This window comes from Grampus griseus, assembly GCF_964374135.1.
Source record: "Grampus griseus genome assembly, chromosome: 9".
Classification (NCBI taxonomy): Eukaryota; Metazoa; Chordata; class Mammalia; order Artiodactyla; family Delphinidae; genus Grampus; species Grampus griseus.
In genome coordinates, this window is record NC_139003.1 from 7,450,172 (window position 1) to 7,465,596 (window position 15,425).

Here is a 15,425-nt window from a genome sequence, read left to right on the forward strand (position 1 = left end):
GTCACATTATTTAATTAGGATTTCTTGCTGTTTCGAAAGATGAAATGGTTAAGGATATGTGCATGTGAAGAAACAGGGACACATGAAGCGTGTTTTTTTAGACAAAACATTTGAGTATGGAATAGTTATTATAAGAAAAGCATGATGTCAAATCAGATCTCAACAAGTAATTTTTAGAAACTGGTGACTGAAATAGATGTCAAAGAAGAATGCAAAAAATATTGTTACAGGAGACTTCCCTGGCGGTCCAGGGTTACGACTCGCGCTTCCATTGCACAGGGCACAGGTTCGATCCCTGGTTGGGGAACTAAGGTTCCGCAAGCCATGTGACGCAGCCAAAAAAAAAAAAAAAAATTGTTACAGAAAGGATTTCTCAAGAATTTCTTTAGCCTAGGTTTATAGTTCTCAAAACTTATATTTTATATACACACTTAATAGGCAGGGAGTTCAATATGCTAATGAAAAATGTAAAAAGAAGACTCTAACTTGCAACTATAATAGATATTCAGTATGTTAGGGTGCTGATCATTACAAAAGGAATATTAAAATTTTCAATAGGATTACCTGAAAATAGCACTTTGTTGAGAGATGAATTTTCTCAGTATTTTCATCCTGACTGGTATGCTCAAAGAAAATAATAAGATGTAAAGAGTTTTGCTTCTCTGTCTAATTTTAAAGTCAGCAATGAGATGGGTTCTACCAAAATCAGCTGTCATCTTTTAAAACACATTATTCACGTAGGTAAAAATTGTACAATATTTTATGTGCTGCACCTCACTTCTCTCCACCCAAAGAGATCTCAGCCTCTGAATTGCAGCAGTCCTTGGAGTTCATGTTCTGTATTGTGGCTTTATGTCCATGAAGGTTTTTCCTGCTCCTCCCTTTAAGAGGTGGAGCCACATTCCTCTCCCCTGGAATGTGTGCTGAACTTAGTGACTCGCTTCTAATAAACAGAAGAAAGTGGAAGTGATAATGTGAGCCTTGGGAGACCTGGTTGTGAAAGATGCTGCGTTCTTCCTTGCTCCCTCTCTAGGACTACTTGCTCTGCAGGGAGTTAGCTGCCATGTTGCAAGGAAATCTCCACGTGTGAGAAACTGAGAGCTCCTGCCAACAGCCGCGTGAGTTCACCATCTCAGAAGGGCATCCTCCAGCCCCAATGAAGCCTTCAGATGACTGCAGCCTCAGCTGACCTCCTGATGAAACCACACAAGAGACCCTGAACCAGAGCTATTCAGCTAAGCCACCTCCAAATTCCTTCCCCACAGAAAATATGACATTTTTTTTTATTATGGTGTGAGGTTAGGATCAGGTTTCTTTTTATTCCACAAGCATATCCAACTTTGTGAGCACCATTTATTGAACAATTATCCTTTCCCCATTGAATTACCTTGGGGCCTTTGTCAAAAATCAGTTGGTCAGTCGGATTTATCCCAGGAATGTCAGAGTATTTCAACATAAGAACATCCATCAATGTAATACACCACATTAATAGAATGAAGGAAAAAACACACGATCATCTCATGTACATCACATCAGGCACACAAGATGTGGAAAAAGCATTTGATAAATTCCAGTACGCTTTCATGATAAAAAAAAAAATGCACTCCATAAACTAGAAATAAACAGGATGAAGCCCAGATATTAAAAGCCCACAGCTAACATACTTAATGGTGAAAAACTGAAAGCTTTTCTCCCAAGATCAGGAACAAGACAAGAATGCCCACTCTCACCACTTCCATTCAACAGAGTACTGGAAATTTTAGCTGGAGAAGTCAGGCAATAAAAAGAAATAAATTCCTCCAAATTGGAAATAAAGAAGTAAAGCTGTCTCCCTTCAAAGATGGCATGACGTTATATGTAGAAACCCTAAGGAATCCACAAAAAAAGTTTTAGAGCTAACAAATGAATTTGACAAATTTTAAGGATATAAAATCAACATGCAAAAATCAGTTGTATTTCTATATACCAGCAGTGAATAATCCAAAAAGGAAATTCAGAAAACATTTCAATTTATAAAACCATGTTTATCCTTCTGCCAATACACACTGAATTAATTGATGTGCCTTTACAGGAAGACTTGCAATCAGGTAGTGTAAATCCTTCGACCTTGTTCTTTCTAAAAATCATCCTGGCTATGTTAGACCTTTTATGTTTCCTTACAGATTTTAGAATCAGCTTGTGGATTTCTATAAGAAAGCCTGCTGGGATTTTGATTGGGATATCTTCTCTATCTCCTGAATCTGTTTCTTTCTCTCCATCCCAACCCCAGTTACCACCCTAACAGAAGGCAGGATGAACAAGAGTCTATTAACTAGGGGGAGGGATGAATTAGGAGTTTGGGATTAACATATACACACTACTATATATAAAATAGATAACCTATAAGGACCTACTGTATAGCACAGGGAACTATACTCAACATTTCTTAATAACCTATAAGGGAAAAGAATCTGAAAAAATAGATATATATGTATGTATAACTGAATCACTTTGCTGTACACCTGAAACTAACACAACATTCTAAATCAACTATACTTCAATTAAAAAAAAAAGAATCTACTAACTGGTCCATCTGCCTTGGTGTGGGCCTCTGTTATTCACACTGTAACTGGAGTGGTATTTTCAAAACATGTATCTGATCACGTTACCATCTTCAAGGGTATCCCGTTATTCTTGGAATAAACACTAACCTCTTACATGGCCTAAAAGCAGGGATCATATTCAAAAGAGTCTAAGTATTTAACAAGCAATATCGCACAGGTACCGACCATCAGAACAGATGCCAGAGTCTTGGAGCAGCATTTAAAAAATCTGCCCTCCTTACCCTATCCTGCCAGATATTACTCTCTTGGCTGCTAGATCATGGCAAAGCCCAGAAGAGGGCCTGGGCAGCTGCACTGGGTTTGGGGTGGATGAGGGTGGCTCAGCGCAGGAGCTGTGTATCATCGGGTCTAGAAGTGTGTTACTGCCCTAATGACAGTGCAGCCATATTGGAGCAGATTGGCTGACCGCCAGGCCTGCTTCCAAGGCCTTCCGTGGTCTGGCATCCATCCACTTCTCTGGCTTTATCTCCTGCCCTCCCTGCTCCAGTCACACTGGTCTTTGAGTTCCTTGAAAATACCGCCCTCCCACTCCAGAGCCCCTGGGCATCGCTTCCTCTGTGAACATCCTCCTTCCTTCCTTCACTTAGCAAACTCCTACCCATCCTGCCTATATCTTTTTTTTTTTTTTTTTTTTTTTTGCGGTACGCGGGCCTCTCACTGTTGTGGCCTCTCCCATTTCGGAGCACAGGCTCTGGACGCGCAGGCCCAGCGGCCATGGCTCACGGGCCCAGCCGCTCCGCGGCATGTGGGATCTTCCCAGACCAGGGCACGAACCCGTGTCCCCTGCATCGGCAGGCGGACTCTCAACCACTGTGCCACCAGGGAAGCCCCTGCCTATATCTTGACTCTAACAAGGACTCCTCAGGAAGCTGCTCTGACCTCCCTGAAAAGGTGAGACTCCCAATTATAATCCGTCATAGCATCATGTTCTTCTCCTTTCTTGCATTCATCACACTTGTAGTTATAAATATCTTCACGTGATTACTCAGTTAATCCTCTCTCATAAGCTCCAAGAGGACAGAGATTATGTCTTCTTTTGTTTACTATCGTGTCCACAGTGCTAACCTGGTGCCTGGCATGTACTGGGTGGCCAATGAATATTTGTCGAATAAATGTATGAAAAACCAAGCTTAGAGAAAGATAAACATCACATGATATCACTTATATGTGGAATCTAAAAAAATGATACAAATGAACTTATTTACAAAACAGAAACAGACTCACAGACATAGAAAACAAACTTCTGGTTACCAAAGGGGAAAGGTGGGGGGGAGGAATAAATTGGGAATTTGGGATTCACAGATATACACTACTCCATATAAAATAGATAAACAACAAGGACCTACTGTATAGCACAGGGAACTATATTCAATATCTTGTAATAACCTATAATGAAAAAGGATACGGAAAAGAATATATATACATATATATGCAAAAAACGGAATCACTTTGCTGTACACCTGAATCATTGTAAATCAACTATACTTCAATAAAATAACAATAATAATAAAAAGAAAAACCAAACTCAGTTCATTTGCTCTCAAACCTCTTCTTTCTGAATTTCCCATTTTGGCTAATGGCATATCTACCTGGCTGCCATAGCAAGGGACTTAGAAATCATCCGAAATTCCTCCTTCTTCTTTATTCCACCGTTAAGGTAGACACCAGATCCTGTTGGTTCTACCTTCTGAATCTGTTTCTGCCTTAGCTCATTTCTTGTTTGGACTAGAGCAGATTTCTCCATACTTGTCTCATCTCCAGTTTTGCATTTACTTTGTCCATTCTTCACACTGCTCTTCCGATGATCCTTTGAACCTGACCAAGTTAGTCCCCTGTGTAAAATACTTCAGGGTCAAGTTCAAACTCCCTCCTGATCTGGTTCCTGATCATTTCCAAGGCCAATTGTCTGTGACCATTCATTGTACATCTTCCCTGCTCTCGAGTTCCTCTAGTCAGAATGAGCAACCCTGGATACAGGGCCCAGGCTTCATTGGCTCTATTTTTAGAACTCAGCATCATGTCTGGCTTGGAGAGGGAAATACACAAATGTTTGTGGTACTGAATGGCAATGAACAAGACTTATTTTTGTGTTGGTGTGCCATCAACCACAATAGTACAGCACAGTGAAGAATGTTCACTGTAGGATGACACCAAGTCATTAAGAAATGGATCAAATTATATTTATAAACTTAATATACTACCTCTTGCAAAGCAGTCAAATGAGAACGATTATGATTTGAAAGTTTTGATTTAAAGGTGTAGTTGTTCAACTGTTTTGGAAAGTCAGCTATGCAAAACCACACTCAGTCCTTGGGATATCGGGGAAATTTGACTATGATTAATAATATTGTGTTTCCCTGGGGGTGGGTTGGGATGTGCGGGGTTTAGCAACATTTGTGTCCGCCTGCAGGCGGACTCTCAACCACTGCGCCACCAGGGAAGCCCCCCAAGTTAGCATTTTTGATAAAATTTCAGAATGAATAAATAATTTGTCAGGCACCCTCAAGGGTACAGAAGCACCACTTACACATAACTTACTACCCTGTTTACCAAAGTCACCGTTGCCTTTTCATAAAACAAGTTCTTTTAATAAATAGTAATTTCGTAGACAGTCCAGTTTTCGCATCACTACATTTTTATTAAACACATTCTATGTGTTTAATACTACGCCTAGCATTGCTGGTGATAAAAATAAATATTAAGGAGGCAATAATACGCTTGGTGGGATAAAGATTTCTCCCACAATGATTTTTATAACAAAACGAGAGAGTATCTAATCACAGGGTAGACTGTATCATAGTTAAGTATTACAGAAGTTCAGAGAGGTGAGATCAATGTATTCTGGGTTAGTAAGGACCGGCTTTAGAGAGGATGTTTGTCATATGGATGTGAAAAGTAACTTCGGTTCTTTCCAAAAAATTACAATCCAGACTCTCCTCAATTTACAAAGGACTTTCCTGCATTATTCAGTTATTATTATCAACTTTTATGGAGGATATAGGTGGGAGCATTATACTGAGACGCTCTTTCTCCAGCTGCGCCTTCCCGCCCAGCCAACCCCATCTCTGCAACTCTTCAGGGTCTTAGGTCTGGCCCCTGGTGCTGTCCTGTACCAAACCACCAACCCTTAGGACTGAGGCTGCAGGACTCAAGACCTATTACCTCCTGATATTATGAGGGAAAACAGACACGAAATCTCTGTGTCTCCCTCATTCTCCAAGATTTTCTCTCAAAATGTGTTTCTGGCAAGAACTGAAAATTTTCTTTTGCATATCCTCAAGCTCCAGTAGAGCCAATTTTCAACTTTCGCTTGAAATCTTACCTCTCATTTATAAGAGACATGCGTCCTTCTTACCCGCTTAGCATCCGTTCTCCCTTATTCTGGTAACAGAAAGCTTCTCTTTTTGGGGCATTTGCATTGGTGTGTTAGGGCTGGCACACCAATGTCGTTAAACTTTCAGGAATTGGGCTAGTCCGTTGTCATATGCTGTCACTATTTAACATTAAATTCTATAACCTTATGATTAAATAAACTCTATTAAAAACAAAGGTCATGCATGCTCAAAACTCATCACTTCCTAACTATTTAAGGACATTTTATTATTACCGATGGTCTTGAGGTTACTTATTTTTATTTTACCTCTGTGGTAGAAATATTATGTACTGCATCTCTCTTCCCTAACTCTGTGTTCAGGGACCACACTGGTAGCTTGAAACCTGCCCTGGTGAGAGTGTTTACACCATGGAAATTGGCAAACATTACACATGAAGACCCCACCTCCCACCTCCAGAGCTCATCATTAAACATTTTCCGGAGTCCCACGGGGAGTTCCCCACCACACCCATGTCTACTAATGCTGGTTCACATGGCTCAAGTAGTCTGACCCATGCTCCAATCCCAGGGGTGGACACGTGCCCCAAAGAGCGAGTGGCAGTGACTCCTCTGGGGTCCCTAAGTTAGCAGGAGGTAAGTTAGTAGCTGGTGACAGCCTCTTCATCATTACAAACACAGAGACTGCTGGGGAAGGAGGCCACTACAGAAGAAAGCAAAGTGGAAAGATGGAAACAGATTCTTAATGACATCTTTCAACATCGAAAATCTAGCTCTGTCCGAAGCTATTATATCCTAGATTTTCAGTTATGAGGATACATCATTTCTTCCATTTTTCAGCCTGAGTCATTTTGAACTGACTTTCTATCACTCTAAAGAGCAATTTTCCACAATGAAAATAACTTCTGGATTTCCCTGGTGGCGCGGTGGTTAAGAATCCGCCTGCCAATGCAGGGGACATGGGTTCAATACCCGGTCCGGGAAGATCCCACATGCCGCAGAGCAACTAAGCCCGTGCACCACAACTACTGAGCCTGTGCTCTAGAGCCTGCAAGCCACAACCACTGAGCCCTAGTGCCACAACTACTGAAGCCCGCATGCCTAGAGCCCATGCTCTACAACAAGAGAAGCCACTGCAATGAGAAGCCCACGCACCGCAACGAAGAGTAGCCCCTGCTCTCCGCAACTAGAGAAAGCCCGCGCAGCAACAAAGACCCAACGGAGCCAAAAATAAATAAATAAAATAAATAAATTGATAAAAAATAATAATTTCTAAAAATCACTCAAGGACTGTTCCTGAGCTCTCACGTACAGTAAGAGAGTAACAGAGTCCTGCGTGATGATGGGCTGACACTTGAAGTGAACGCAGACTCACTCCAAGAGATTTTCCTGGCAGAGCACTTCATTCAAAATCCTGTATTAGCAAACACTAAATGTATAGCCCTTTCTGATTGCCCTTGGATAGCTGAACCTTTGAACGGCAAACCTGTGAATCCCCAAGCCCACTTCGTCCATGCCCACACTGTGGCTCTGGATATCCTAACTCTGTCCACGTGCCATGAAAGGAGGTGGTCCATGTTCTCTGGAAACGTTCTCTGTGGTGTGAAAACCTGTCACACAACCCTAGTCAAGCTCAGTGTCGTATTTCCTCAAACTGTTATAAGACTTGAGGCTAGAAGACTATGCCCAATTTGTGGGAAGAGCTCTGTATCAGAAGTCAAGGACTTGCTTTCTAACGAATCCAGATTTTCCCACAATTTCGGACAAAACGCTTTACTTCTCTGGGCCTCAGTTTCCTCTTCCAGAGAGTGAGGGGCTGTTACCATGGTCCCACCCGAATCCCGGATGGGTTCTGTCACAGATAAGCTCTTCACCTGTAATATATGAATCATTTCGTACTTTAATCCTGGACAGTTCCTTTTGTACTGTTGGGACCCCTTTCATGAGCTTGGGAAGCTTCATCAAGTTTGGCTTCACGATTCTTGCTTTGATTTACTGTAGACTATTCAACATGATCCCCTTGGGATGCCCTGTCACAGGGTGTTTTGGGTCATCCGTTACCTTCTTACAGTGTGTGCTGTAGGCAGATGGTGATACTAGGTATCTGTAGGCAACTGCTATATCAAACATACACATCCTTTGTCCAATATGTTGCATCATTACGAAAAACAAAATCACCCTCAAAAAAACAAAAAGGCAATTGTCGTGGCATTGTCCACGGTCCCAATTCCCATGGTTCTACTTTAAGCCTTTATGTTCGTAACTAATGAGAACTTGCTGTAGTATAAACTAACACAATATTGTAAAGCAACTTTGGCCAATAAAAAAATAATAAACCTTTATGTTCCCGAGTACTCCCTAATTCTCAGACATTTTCTCATCGAATAAAAAGAAATGTAGATAAATTGCCCCATTTTAGAAAGGCTCTTATTTTCATTTTTTAATCCATGAGAGAGAGTAGTAAGGCCAAGAGGTGACAACAGGAATAAATGACAAGTGAGTTTTCACTGTAAGAAGATGGAGGTGAATGAGTCCCAGAGAGACATCTACCGTGGCAGTGGGGTGATGCTGTAGAGTTCATGCTCCAGCGTCTAGCTCTTGCATCACCAGCCTGTGATCATAGGCGCTAATTAAATTAATAAAAAGGCATTTTGTTAAAACATGGGCCACGCACCGGCTGTGTCACCAGGCACAGCCTTCTCGCCTGTGGTGATGAACAGTTTTACCGCTAAACAACGAAGACACAAAGGAAAAAAAGTGCAGGAGGGAAAAGTCGAATTGTAGCCAATATGTCCTTGATTGCCCACCACAGTGCTTGTTAATTTGTGGTAACACAGATTCAAAAGCCCACATTTTTCAATCTGACATTCTCAATTACTTAGGGGGTGACAACTTTGTTTAATAGTTATTATAATGACAAACAGTAACATCCTGTCGTTACCCAATTAAGGACAAGAATGATAAACTGAGAAATTATAGCTTATAAAAATAAAACTTTAGATGCCAACAATGGGCACCTCTAGCTGTCTGTAGTGATGCTCTTACTGAATTGTCTACAGGTCATTTATTCGAAATTATTTTAAGACGTTCTAGTATCATCTCTCCTGGCTTGAATGCAGATCCATGAGTTTCTGTTAGAGGAAGATACATTTTAAAAATCTTTTTAATATGAAAAAGAATATGTATACACATGTATAACTGAATCACTTTGCTGTACACCAGAAACTAACACAACACCGTAAATCAACTATACTTCAATAAAAAAATAAAATAAGTTAAAAAAAAACCCAGACTCACTCACAGACATAGAAAACAAACTTAATGGTAACCAAGGGGTCAGGGGGTGGGGGAGGGATAAATTAGGAGTTTGGGATTAGCAGATGCAAACTATTATATCTAAGATGGATAAACAACAAGGCCTGACTCTATAGCACAGGGAACCATAGTCAATATCCTGTAACAAACCATAATGGAAAAGAATATGAAAAAGAATATGTATATATGTATAACTGAATCACTCTGCTATACACCAGAAACTAACACAACATTGTAAATCAACTATACTTCAATTAAAGATAAATAAAAATATTTTTAGCTTTAGCTATACTTTATGTTAAAAACAGTCATACCCCCATATATTAGGATTAGATTTAGTTGAGACAAAAACCCAAAATAAGACTTTATTTCCCTCTCATTTGGAAATCTGGGCGGAATGTCCAAGCCCGGAATACTGTCCCATGGTGTCAGAACCAGGTCCTTCCCATCCTGTTGCTCTGCCGTGCAGAGCCTCTGTGTTCAAGCTTTTCTCATGGTTCAAGATGAAATTGTGCCCAGCTTGTGCTTACATCTTATTGCAATCCTTAGACACATGACACAACTGCAGGGAGGGAGAAAAATAAAGTCTCTATTCCAGGCGGCCACGAAGCGAGCTTAACGCTGCATGTTCTAGTGTTACAGAACAAGGGTTGGCAAAATTCTTTTTCTGTAAAGGGCCAGATAGTAAATATTTCAGGCTTTCTGAGCTACATGATCTCTGTCTCAACTATTTAACTCTGATGTTGCAGTGTGAAAGCAGCCACAGACAATACGCATATGAATGTTTATGGCTGTGTTCCAATAAAACTTTATTTACAAGAACAGGTGGTTGGCTGGATTTGGCCCACAAGCTGATCCCTGTTATAGCAGGTGGGTAAAACAGATGCTGGGGATAACTAGTACTTCTCTTACACCAGGTAATAGAGATATTAGGGCTATTAACTTTGGTACGGTCCTTCTGCATCCCCCCCATTTTAATATAGTTAGTGGCAAGCAAAATTGCCAATTATTAATTAAAATCAGCAAAAATGATGTAGTAGAGGGAAAATTTGTTTAAGGTTCTCTTTGAAAGACTAGTTAGTGAATTTTGGTTATGCTTTTGTTTGTCATGCTGACCCTTCTTTCACTCAGGCAACAACTCCTGTTCCCTGCCTTGGTAAGAGAATGGTTTTCTCAACCCAGTGCTTGGGAGATGCAAGATTCCACGAAACGAGCACTTTGAAGGGAATGCAGGGGAGACACTGAGAAAATGATGATGCCTTTCCCCCTCTTAGATTCCTCATTAGTAGAGGAATATTATGCTTTAAGCCCTGTGATTTCATTTAATTATGTCTCACTCTCAGATCTTTTTTTCCTTCCTGGTGGACAGGGGAGAAGAGATGTGGGATTATGCTAGGTAGTTCTCACATGAGCAAAATAAACCCTGTAGGAATGTGATCAAAATTGACTATGGTAATTAATTTTATCAGTAATTTTTACTTATTATTTCATAATTTTATTTAACTTTTTCCCCTGAATTCAAAGATAGCACATGGTTTAATGAAGTCAAATATACATCTATAAATACCAAATCGAGAGTCTTCCGTAATACCCCCTCCGCCACCGCCGAGTCTCCCCTGGACTTTTTTTATATGCCTGTCCTAACAATCAGACAGTGTGCCAGGAATGTGAGGTTATAGTAATTTCTGTTGCTTCCAGAACTCCTAAAGTGAGAAAAGCTGTTTTCCAAACCGCACTCCTGGCTTCCTTTTCCTCCACTTAAGATCTCATTAGTAGAGGAATATTAAGCTTCAAGATCCTCCCTTTTCATAGCGCCAACTACTGCTGAAGCTACTTTTACCAGCTTCCAATTATTTTGTATTTTGAATACTCCTAATTTTGTATTCAGTACAAAAGTTACTTAACTTTAATTAAACTGGTCAAACATTTTTACATCGATTAGAAACTAGAAGGACAGTAGCCTTATATTTCCACATTTATGAACGGCAACTCAGAACAGAGCAGTAGAGTTAAAAAGAACCTTAGAGATAATTGAGTCCAAATCCCTTAGTTGACTGAGGGGAACGGAGGTTCAGAGAAGGAAAGTGATGTGCCCTGGAATGCACAGCTAATTAATAAAATTCAGTAGAAACTCAGGTCTTTTGGTTCAGAGAAACACTTGAAAATGCCACCCTCCTTGCTGGTGGGCTGAATTCTCAGAGGGAGGGTAGCCCTTCCAGCAGATGGGGGGCAGCGGGGACACTGTCACGCATTGGCAAGTGGGAGAATAAGATGTCTGCACCTCCATTTCTTTTTTTTTTTTGGCTGCACTGTGTGGCATGCAGGATCTTAGTTCCCCAACCAGGGATGGAACCTGTGCCCCCTGCATTGGAAGCTTGGAGTCTTAACCACTGGACCAGCAGGGAAGTCCCTCCATTTCTTCTTGCAACAGTGGTAAATAAAGAGGGCCTTAGCTTCTTCTGGAAAGGTCACCTGTTCTCTGGGACAAGGACGCAGAGTGGTGGCCGCATGGAGATCCGTCTGGGACAAGTGGAGAGTATACAAGGCAAGAAGGACAGGATGGCCCCTCACTAGGATGTCTGGGCCTGTCTGCGCAACATTCTCAGGGGCCTCTAGGTTTTTCAGGTGGTCTCAAAGAATTATCCTCAAATCTAGAGCGAACTGAATTTAACTTTGGCTCAAGAGGACAGTTTTTGGGAGAAAGGAAATGTATCAAATTTAGACCACACAAAAGGGTTACCAACATTTCCCAAAAGATTGGAGATTACTAAGCATTAAAAATTCAAACTAATATGTATGGTGGTGTAGTTTTATAAGGGACATAAATACTTAGTACTTCCTAACATGCTTATTAATTTCCAGGGTCACCTTCACAAATGGGTAAAATTTTCTTAGATTCATATGAACATATGGATATATATTCAGATTATGTGTACATAATATACATATGTAATACACACATGCATTATGTATTTATACACAGTATACACATATATTTATATGTACATACATATAGAATATATGTATACATGTATATATATGCATTCACGCGTACAGGATGTATATTTTAATATGTATGTTAATTTACATATATTGCACACACGGCATGTATGTATTATGTAATATACATAATATGCATATATGTGTATACATATACATCCATATATTCATATTCATCTACAGAAATTTTACACATTTATGAAGATGACCTTGGAACTTAATTAATAAACATGTTGGGACACACTAAGTATTTATATATACATAGACATATAAACACACAAATACACATATATTTATTAATAGATTACATACATATATATGTAAACCCTTTTTTCTCCATATATGAATATATTGTGAGATTCCCTCTCCCTCCACATCTGTATATATGTATATATTGTACACTTATGTCTTTCTTATTCTGCCCTTTTATTTTCCCTTCAGAAGAGGGAAGGAAGAGAAAAGAGGGGGAGAAGAAAAGAGAACAGAACTGGGTGACAAAGAGATGCCCAAACATTAATATGAAAAGAATAAATCCTTAATCATAATAATTAGTGACACGTGCCCTTTTGGACTCTCATCTGTTCTAGCCTAAGGAAAGAAATTTTAAAAGAACATTTTAAAATGGAAGAAACTCTCTACTTTTTAAAACCAACGAAGGCTGTGTCATATACCAAGCCATTTCAGCAAAAGCATTAGGAAGGAAGGACCATTTCAAGTTAAAGCTGTCATTAATTTACTAACTACTCAGTTGAATCTCATACATAATTTTAAGTAGAAAGGGTTGTCAAATGTAATTAAGGTCATTATTTTGTGCTAAAGGAGCCCACAGGCTTTTCTCATATAAGAAATCTTTCCATAAAAAGAAGAGCTAAGGTTTCTTCAAGATTAAGGGCCTCTGGAGCCTTTTCCATGAAGATGTATTACAGCAGAGAGGATGGAGCATATAGAAGTCATCTAGGAAGATTATACAAGGTTTCTCAAGGTGAGAGGTCTCTGAACAAGAACAGATTATGTTATTTTAAGGAGATTTGCTGGGTGTCCAATTTCCAAAATGAATTGTAATGTTTTCTGCTACCTAAAAAGCTGACATCTATGGTGAGAAAATGAGAGCCTTGGCATCCTTTAGTTCATTGAACAAATATTTCTGGAGATAGTCCTGTATGCCAGGCACTCTTCTAGGTTCTTGGGATCCAGCAGTGAATCAGATGAGGTCCCTGCTCCCAAAGACCTCCTACTCTAGTGTGGAGGCAATAAAAACAAACAAAAAAAAGCCATAAATGTAAAAGAGAGCAGAACTCATAATCTGCAACAAAAAACACAAATATGCAATGACAAACTCAGCTGGGGAGTTTTGGGGGCGAGGACAGGGCGGGGAATTCTCAGACTCGGAGGAGAAAGCCTGTCTTCCTGGAGCAAGTGATGCGAAGCTGAGAACTGAAGGCTCAGGAGGAGCTGGCACAGCCGATGCAGCTGAGGGTCTGAGGTGGAGGGAAGGAAGGCGTGTTTCCGGCCAGGACCTTGGAAGTCATGTTCAGAAATTTGAAATTTAAGAGCCATGGGAAGCCACCGTGAAGTTGTTAGTAGGAAAGTGACCAGATCAAATTTTGTTTCACATGATCCTTTTGTAATAGTTGGAGGAGGGGATAATATCCTAGACAGGAAGAATGTCAGGATAAGCCAGGGAAGAGACACGGGGCATGGCCCGTGCCATGGCTGGAGTGTGGCAGCCAGGGCTATGATGAGCGCCACTGCCATCTCGTTTAACCCTCAGAGCATCCCCACGAGGAAGGTCCATTATTAACACCCACATTTTCTAAATGAAGAATCTAGGAGGCTTACAGAGAGGCTAAGTTCGTTTCATAAGTAGGTGGTAGATGTGGGGTTTGAACCTACTTCCTCTGGCTGCAAGTGCGACCACTTCCTTACAGTTCTCTCTCCAGAGGTAGGCTATTTGAGGAATACCGAGAGAGTGGGCGTGAGAGCATTCAGTGATTGAATCTGGAAGTCAAGAGGAAGCAGGACGAGCTCAGGGTGATGGCTGGGTGGATGGTATTGCCTTTCAGCAGGAGGACAAGGCAGGTTTTGGTTGAGGGGGGAGGGGAGAATGACTATAATGAGTACGCTTCAAGCACGCTGCCGTGGAGATGCCACGCGGAGGTGTCTGCGTGAATCATGGATCCAGTGCTCAGAAGCCCGGTCTGGTCTGACAGACACAGATTTGGGAGTCCTTGACCTAGATTACACTTGGAGTCAAGGAAGTAGATAAAATTGCCTCAGTACGACGTTAAGGTGCCTGGAGAAGATAGCCTAGTACCCCCAAGGAACGGACACAGAAAACATAACTTGAAAAAGAGACTGACAAGATGTGGCTTGAGACGTGTGAAAAGCAGAGGAATGGGCCGTCACAGGAATCAAGAGGCTCTTCCAGCAGGGGAGGACAGGTGGGCAGCACCATGCCGTCCGGGATGGGACGGGCTGAGATGCTCTGGCGGACTTGTCATCGAGGACGTCCCCAGTGAGAACAGTCATAGTTGATGAGTAACAGCCAGACGGTGCTGGTAAGTGAGCCGATGAGTGAGGATAACTCAGGAAGGGAGAAGTGAGATGGTTGTGGGAAAAGAACACGGGGAACAGGGGCTGAGGAAGTTTGATTTTCCGATAAAGGAACCACCTGTGTGCACCTACTCACGTGCCGATGATAAGGAAGCAGTTCAGAAAAAGAAGTGAGAGACGGAGCAGAGACGGGACAAAGCAAGGAATGCATTCTTTGAGTGGGTGGAGGGATTGACTTCAGACTGCCGTGGGGGGGCGGTAAAGGAAGGGTGTGGATGCTTATGTGGGTTTGGTGGTGGGAGACTGTTGGGCTGCACCCCACAGTCCTGCAAGCCTTGTAGCTGCCAAGACTCAAGACCGAAGAGCGAGCCTGGAGACAGCGACAGAGACATCAATGGTTTATTGCACAGGGGATCTTACACAAAGGGTCCTGGAGCGACACCCCACCGTGTGCAGCAGACGGTGGGCAGGACATTCGGGGGAGCAGAAGGCTACCGTTGATTGGGGGTTACTGACGTCAGGTGGGCTCACCAGTTACCAAAGACTAATTAAGCCCTATAATTAAGAGGACTGGGTAGTCATGTGAGTGCAGCTGGGACTGGTTGAGCAGGGGATGTAGAGAG